This window comes from Balaenoptera borealis, assembly GCF_965194805.1.
Source record: "Balaenoptera borealis genome assembly, chromosome: 15".
In the NCBI taxonomy this organism is placed as follows: domain Eukaryota; kingdom Metazoa; phylum Chordata; class Mammalia; order Artiodactyla; family Balaenopteridae; genus Balaenoptera; species Balaenoptera borealis.
This window is the reverse complement of record NC_138871.1, coordinates 34,378,860-34,387,660: the sequence shown is the minus strand read 5'-3', so window position 1 is coordinate 34,387,660 and position 8,801 is coordinate 34,378,860. Positions and strand designations below refer to the sequence as shown.

Genomic DNA, 8,801 nt, shown 5'->3' with positions numbered 1-8,801 from the left:
GGAATATGGTCACTAATATTGTAGTAAGTTTGTATGGGGACACATGGTTACTAGACTTATCATTGTGATCATAATGTATGCAGATGTCAAATCATTATGTAACTAACGTAACTGAAACTAACATAATATGGTCCGTCAACTATATTTCAATTTTTAACAAAACAATAGAGACAGAAAGTAGAATGGTGGTTGCCAAGGACTGGGAGTAGAAAGGAATGGATAGTTATTGTTTAATGGGTTTAGATTTGCAGTTTTACAAGATGATAAAAGTTCTGGAGATGGCTGGTAGTTGTGATGAGAGAACAGCTATTTTGAGTTGTTGCCTGGTCATTTAACGGTATGACAACTCTGCTCACATCCAGAGTCTGGATATTTAGATAAGGACCTGCGCTTAGAATTCTTACCACAAGTTCCCAGTTTGCTTTCCCCTGGGCACCTTTTAAAATAACCACTTAGAGTTGATCCAGCAAAAAGTTAGTGACCTCCACCCCCACCACCTTATAGTATTGGTGCTTGCTACCCTGCTCTCTTATCTCCTGCTCACTCGTGAGCGGGGACAGAGGACTTCCCTTCCCCTGGCTCTTTGCACCCAACCGCCCTTTTTCTGGGATCTGTAAGTAATAAATCTTGTGACCTTACTTCCTTTGTGTGAATGTATTGAAACTGAGCCTTCAGTCAAAGGACCCTGGGGTTTTTACTTCCCCAAAGTGGGAGCTGGGATGCTGAGTGAGCCACCTGCCAACCCTGTGTGGGTGGCTTGTGTCTTCTTCATTCAGGTCATAATCTGCATTATCCTTAATTGGCTGCACAACGTTACGAATGCATTTTATACCACTGAACTTACCACTTAAAATGGTTAAGATGATAGATTTTAAGTTATGTATAATTTACTGCAATAAAAAAGTGGAAATAAGTAAATAAAATTAGTTGCGATGTAGAATCTGAAGCCAGATCAATTAATTTTCTATACTCTGGTATATTAAAATCAATTGGTCTATATTGTACTTTAAAGAGATCTTTTATACATGTGTAGTATATCATCACACAATGGTCACTTGGAAAACACTGGTTCACTGAGGTATGCCGATCATCAAAATGCTGACATGTCATATACAACCACCTTTCTGTACTATTGCCACTAATCTCAGGAAATGTCTTCCATGTGTCAAAAAGCTGTCAAACTCATGGTGACTGATACAAGTTTTCCAAGATTCTAAATTTTGCTTGGAAGCTTGAATTTTATCATTGACAACAAAAATAATGTCCATTGTTTTCCTAGAAGTAACAGGCTACCTTTTTCTTTTTTGAGACAGTGTCTGCTAAATACCTAAATCTGAATAACCATACTGTGCCATTCATCCAAGTAAAAATCGTATTCCTTGTAAAAAATAAGCTTATCCAGCTTGTACCACTGATTGAGGCAACATTACACACCGGTATGTGGCCACAAGGCTTCCTGTATACTTCCCATTTGGTCTCCCAGAATGTTAAAAAGGCATACACTCAAGGGTTGAAATTTGTTAAAATTGATAATTATTGCTTCATTGCAGGCATTAAGTGAAATGCCTTTTGTTTTGTCTTTAACTGCAAGTGTATGGCAGTGACAAATACAATGAGTACTAGTACACTTTGTGGCTCCTCTTTTGATATTTACTACAGTGCTAGTAGTTTTACCCACCTTTGCTTTCAAACCCCTAGTGTAAATACAAACACAGTGAAAAAGGAAATAATGTCTTACTACTATTATGAAAACAGTTTTGACTTCACATACACTCTGAAAAAATCTCTTGAGGACTCCATGGGATCTGAAGACCATATTTTGAGAACCATTGCTACAGAGTATACCATGCCAAAATTAGAAGCAACAGACCAGAATTCCATTCGGCAATATGAATAAGCATTAATGGTTCTAGGAGGTGGGGGGAGTAGATAAATATCTATTATATGATACTTTATGGAAACATTAAAAATATATACACATAATACATGTTTAAAAGAACATTAAAGGATACATATCAAACACATTAGAGAGGCTACTGTGGAGTTGAGAAACATTGTTTTCAGCAACAGCAATTGCTAGGCCAATTTTTATGTTTTTTAACATCTCAGGCCAATTTTGGGTTTTTGCATTACTGTCTAAGGAGTATTGAAATAGTTGCAGTAGTTCCTAAATATTGATGAAAATCTGGCAATGGAAAGGAACACTTAAGAACAAAAAAAAGGAAGAGTTAAGAAAGGAGCTATGGGAATATGAGTCAAAATGCAAAATCCTAACTACATACTTATTTTCTTCCTCTCCTCTTGGGTAGTACCAGTAATGAAATCTAATGGTTTTTATTCTTTTTGTTGTTGATGTTACATGTTTTCAAATATGAGAGGCATTTGTGCTCAGTTCATTCTTTTGAGTACAGCCCCAGAGTCTATTGCTTTATAGCACCCACCCAAACTTCCTTTTTTGAGGAGAAATTTTTTTGTCTATTGACAGCTTATCTGAACTGTGATTCTTTGTCACATAATGAGAGCCTGAGTGGCAGAACTCTAGAACTCTTTACTTGATAACGTAGCTTATATTTGGACCAAACTGATTGATGGTGAGTGAAGGATTATTTCTTTTTCTCACTACTGTCATCAATCTGCATTTAGAGAAAGGGAATGCTCAGAGATCCCGGAAGTTCCTAACAGCTAATACGAAGCTTTCAAAGAAGATGCTCTTTATAACTACCTGATGATTGAAGAAATCCTTACCTCTAATCCTTTCTCTAGTAAGAAGTCTTACTCCATAATTGTTTTACCCATACATAGTTCCATTTTCTAATATTTTTGCATCTATTTTACTTCCCTGAACCCTCTTGCAATGTTAAGTCCTTCCAGATGGAGCACACCAGGTGGAACTAACATCAATCATAAATATTAATGTACTAGGTACAGAAGGCAGACTTAGTACACTGGCAGGAGTGGGGAACATTTGAGTCATTACTGATTTTCAGATACTTTTGCTACGTGCTTTGCAAGTTTAATGTCATTTAATTGTCACAACTGCACAGTGGCGTTATTCCCAGGTCAGAGATGAGACAATAGGGACTCAATTTTACTTCCTGAGCTATACTCAGTTTTAAGACCAGTCCAGGTTGACTCCAGATCTCATGCTCCATCCACAGTAATTATTTTCTACTTCATATTTTCCACAGTCACCATTATTATTCTTTTAATATTCAGCCATTCTTTTGCTGTGATTTGTTTATGGTGTTGGACAGGCCTTCTACTTTTTTTCAATACAACTAGACTATTATATTAAAAGGATGAACATTTTAAATGTTTAATAGAAAACATTTCCTTCTTTGGTATGAAAAAGTTAGTAGTATCTTCTAAATGCAAATACAGACAACATTGTTTAAGTGCTAAAGAGATCCTGGACCATTTATTACATCTCCAAGTCTGGGAATACTCTCTGTAGGGCAGAGTGAAACAGATGGACAAAACTCCTTGACACTGTTTAGTTACCTCAGATTTCTTTGTGTTTTAGTGTAATTTTAGCTCCCAAGAGACATGCAAGGAATACAAAATTCTAAGGAAGGAATAATTAAAATGAGGTTTAAAATAGGCTGTTTTCATTTGACAAGACATTTCAGAATATTTAAAAATAAAATGTACTCTTAAAAATACCACCTAATTACTTGCCTGACTCTCTAGCATTATAGTTGCTTTTGTTTTCATTAAGCAGTATTTAAAATACATTCAGGGAAAGGAGATAAGGGACCTAGTAAATATGTGAAGTATTTGAGTAAAGTATATTAAATTTAGAGAAAAATATGCATTTTAATATGCATTTTACAGCTTTAAGATATGAGACATGCAAATCATTGTCTCTATATCCCAATACACAGAGAAGGAAATTTAAGCCCTGGGGCTACTAGTGCTTTAAACTCCTCGGAAGAGAAACTCCACATCTCTAAGCAGTAATTATTACCAAAACTGTTGAAATGTCATTTCTAGTAGTTGGCAATGGTTTGTTCAGAAAGAGAACCATAGTTCTAGGCTCTCTAGACAGTTTCAGCACTTGTGAGTATATCCTTTACTGATAAACTTGTTCAAATCATTCATCAAGCTGTGAATCCTCTGCTTTGAATTTCAGTTGGCAATGGTATTTTTCCACAATGTGTGGTAGTGCACTTAAAAACACAAAAGATTTATGCTAATAATTACATCTTTTAATTAGTTCTGCCATTGCACTTTTTGTGTTATCAGTGGCATAGGAAAAAAAAAATACATTTTTGAGGGGTGGAATGCTGAGACAGTATAGCTTACTTTTATTTATAACAAGATGTTTATAGAGAAAAAAAATTTCAGGTAGAAGCACTCGACTAATTATTTAACTATTTCCAAGTATTTTAAAATCAAAATTAAGTAAATAGATAAAATATTAACTGATTTTTTAATGTCTTAAATTTTATTTTTGTGAATTGTCACCTATACATGAAACAAAATCTATTTTTTTATTATTTCTGCTTCCATTACTGACTTATTCTGTTTTCTTAGGCATACCCTTAGTATTTTCCTGCCTCAGAGTTCTGATATACACAAAGGGAATTACATTTATTATTTTTTAATATATTTATTATATTTATTATTCACTTTCATTTGTACCTCACATTGCAGGGTCATTTTTTAAAACAGCTAATTGCTAACACTAATTGGGCACTGGCATATGCATTTTACATGTATTATTTCATTTAATTCAGTGAAGAAGATATTGTTGCATTTTTTAGATAAGGAAATACATAAACATAAGGAAACCTGAAGTGGTTAACTAGTTCAAGGTCACATAGCTTACACATGAGAGAGCCAGAATTCGAACCAGTCTGGCACAAGTGTTCACTCTCTTAACCACTACTCTATTATTTACAATGGAAAATGTGATGTCCACATCTTATATATGAGAAAATTGAGACTCAAATGAGGTTTAGTGACTCAGTCAAGGTTATATTCAAGGCTAGAACCAGTACTAGAACCCAGACCTTCCCAATATCATCCTACTTAATTTTGTACTAGATCATGCTGTTGGTCTGAACCTCTTTTCTGTTTAGAGTTAAGAAATTTAAAAATTGCTTATACATCTATAATATTCTCAAATCTTCACCTGCTCAAGAGTCTATTTTTTAAATATATTTGATTAAAATATGCAATAAATAATATAAATAATTTGGCTATATTCAAAAGCCTGAAATATAACTTCCATGTTTCAAAACGCTATCTAAAATAATATTTTATGGATTTATTTTTACTCTTGATTTTATATTTTAAAAAATTATGTTACTTTTAGTAAACCCATGACTAAAATTTTTTCCTGTTTTTCACAGCAATTCTATTGGCATACTTTTTTCAATAAAGTTTCCTATCAATACCTAAAATTGTTCATAAATATGTAATAAAAACTCAAGACAACAAAATGTTTTCAGAATTATATTTTCAGCATTATTTTTAAAATCAACAAACATTTATTAAGAACTTTGTGTTCTTATTTGGGGTGTTTTGACTTTGATCTTCAGCAGTTTGACTATGATATCTGTAGGCTTGATTTTATTCATATTTATCTTGTTTCAGATTCACTGAGGTGCTTGGATAGTAAATTTTTGTCTTTCAGCAAATTTGGAAAGTTTTCGCTCATTACTTCTTTATATGTTTTTCTTCTTCATTTTCTTTCTCTCTTTTTCTTCTGGAACTCCAATTACCCTTTTGATACTGTACTACAAGTACTTGAGGCTCTTTATACTTTATTTCCACCTTTTTTCCTCTCTCTTCTTCAGATTGAATATTTTTTATCGATCTTCAAGTCAACTGAATATTTTGACTGTTATCTTCATGTAGCTATTTAATCCATCATATAAATTTTTAAAATTGCACTTCTTAGTTCTAAAATTTCCATTTGTTTCTTTTTTTTATAATTTCTTTGCTAATTTTCCTATCATTTTATTCACTACAAGCACATTTTCATTTATATATTTGAGCATGGTTTTAATAGCCACTTTAAAATCCTTGTTTGATTATGGTAACATACTGACCATCTACAGTTGGTCCCTGTGGATTATCTTTTTTCTGGAGATTAAGATACATTTCCTGGCTCTTCATATGTCAAATAATTTTGGATTGTATCCTAGAAAGTGTGTTGGTTATGTTGCAGAGACTGAATTTGGTTATATTCCTCTGAATAGTCTTGATGTTTTTGTTTTAGCAGGCAGTTAGTTTGGTTAGACTCAGACAGCAACCTCTGCCTTGCCTGTGGTGGGTTGCAGCTCAGGTCTGTCTCAATTTACACTCCTTTCAATCAGCTCAGCACATGTGTGGTTCTAGGGACAGCCAGAGATTTGGGCAGAGTTTATACACAGAATTTTGGATTTGCCCTATCTGGCTCCCTCCTGTCTGATATTCTCTTTCTGGCAACTATGCTTACCTTGTCTCCTTCCCTTGGTTCCTCTCTACAGGAAAATGGCAGACATTTTCTCAGGATTTTAGCCACTTTTCACTGTGCCACAACTGTGTTTGACCTCAGAGTGAAGTCTCAAATAGAGAAAATTCATCTTCTGAAGATTATTGCCTCCAATTCTTAGTTTCCCTCTAAAATCTGTCTGCTTTTGTCAACTCAACTCTTTAGAGCCTTTAGGTGGTTGAACTTTTAATTTTGTCCAGAGTTTTTAGTTGTTACCTAATGGGGAGCAAGGAGAGGATCTGTTTGATAGAAGCTTTCTTTATATTAGAGGAAGAACTGCCAATTTTATTTATTTTGAATAGAAAGCAATAGTATATAGATTTTGCTCATGAGAAGCTCTCAATCTGGGCATAAATTTGTCATATTTCACAAGACCCAAAACAACACCAAACATCTAGATACAGAAATCCATATTTTAACATCTAAACTAGCTAGGAGACGCAAGTTCTGCTCCTAATCTTGTCATTACCTAATTGCCTAAATAAATTTCTGTGGACATCTGTTTATTCACTATGAAAACAAAGAGTTTATATTAGATATCTAAGATATGCTCAAGGTTCTATGATTCTAAAAGAAGTAGGCTCATTTGAGGCCTTATGTTTATGTGTTACTATTTCTAATATATTTTGAAAATTATAATGCTTCAATTCAATACCAAAATTTTAATTAGAAGGTTTTAATTGTATAACTTCATATAATAGATGGTTCCTGGAAAGATTATATAAATTAATATCAAATAATATTACCAGTACATAATGGATGACTGTCATTTATAGGAATTGTATGGATTATTTTTTTGTAAAGATCATTTTTGTTAAAATAATCACTTCCTAATTTAGCTTTTGTTTAAATGTAAATTCCCACAAAAAGACTGGTTACTGACACCTGCTTTACGTTAGAAATTTCCATATAATTTATTGCCATGATTTGAGGTACCAATAACCTGTAAGCTTTGTTGTATAGAATTATTGGCTTTTACCAACAGATTATTTTTGTTGAATAAAGTACCTGTATAATATTAATTAATACATATATAAAAAAAACTTTAAAATTTTAAAACAAAATTTTCAGTCTTTTACTTAGCTAAAAATAGTTTATATAGACATTGCTAATCATTTAAAATACATTTTAAATTAAATTATGACTTATTTCATTATTGCTTAATTTATTAATATTTTGTTATGCTCTCATTTTCAAATCTATGCTGACTTTACAATTTCTTGCTATGAGCAAACTAGTCACTGATTTACTTCAACGTAATATAAATTCCCTCTTTATAAAAATTCAGTCCATTTCAATATGTAGATTTTTATTTATCTCACAGTGGAGATTTTTGTTTTATTTTTGTTGCTGTCAACTACTCCAATATGTTATCAAATTTGGCTTCTTTTCTTTTTTCAGTGAGTAAATAAAAAGTTCTTTTAGTGTCAAGATAGTTGTAGCAGGGTATGGTAGCTGATAGAAATGTTTTTTTATGTGTCTTTTTTTTTTTTTTTTAAACATCTTTATTGAAGTATAATTGCCTTACAATGGTGTGTTAGCTTCTGCTTTATAACAAAGTGAATCAGTTATACACATACAATATGTTCCCATATCTCTTCCCTCTTGCATCTCCCTCCCTCCCACCCTCCCCATCCCACCCCTCTAGGTGGTCACAAAGCACCGAGCTGATCTCCTTGTGCTATGTGGCTGCTTCCCACTAGCTATCTATTTTACATTTGGTAGTGTATATATGTCCATGACACTCTCTTACCCTGTCACATCTCACCCCACCCCCTCCCCATATCCTCAAGTCCATTCTGTAGTAGGTCTGTGTCTTTATTCCCGTCTTGCCACTAGGTTCTTCATGGCCTTTTTTTTTTTTTTTCCTTAGATTCCGTATATATGTGTTAGCATACTGTATTTGTTTTTCTCTTTCTGACTTACTTCACTCTGTATGACAGACTCTAACTCCATCCACCTCATTACAAATACCTCCATTTCATTTCTTTTTATGGCTGAGTAATATTCCATTATATATATGTGCCACATCTTCTTTATCCATTCATCTGTCGATGGACATTTAGGTTGCTTCCATGTCCTGGCTATTGTAAATAGAGCTGCAATGAACATTTTGGTACATGACTCTTTTTGAACTATGCTTTTCTCAGCGTATATGCCCAGTAGTGGGATTGCTGGGTCGTATGGTAGTTCTATTTGCAGTTTTTTAAGGAACCTCCATACTGTTCTCCATAGTGGCTGTATCAATTTACATTCCCACCAACAGTGCAAGAGTGTTCCCTTTCCTCCACACCCTCTCCAGCATTTATTGTTTCTA

General features: G+C 33.5%; 1 protein-coding gene across 4 annotated transcripts in view; it reads left to right on the top strand.

Annotated features, from left to right (window-relative positions):
- The window catches only part of ETAA1 (ETAA1 activator of ATR kinase), an 83,871-nt gene that overhangs the window by 35,661 nt on the left and 39,409 nt on the right, over positions 1-8,801 (top strand). The window lies entirely within an intron of this gene.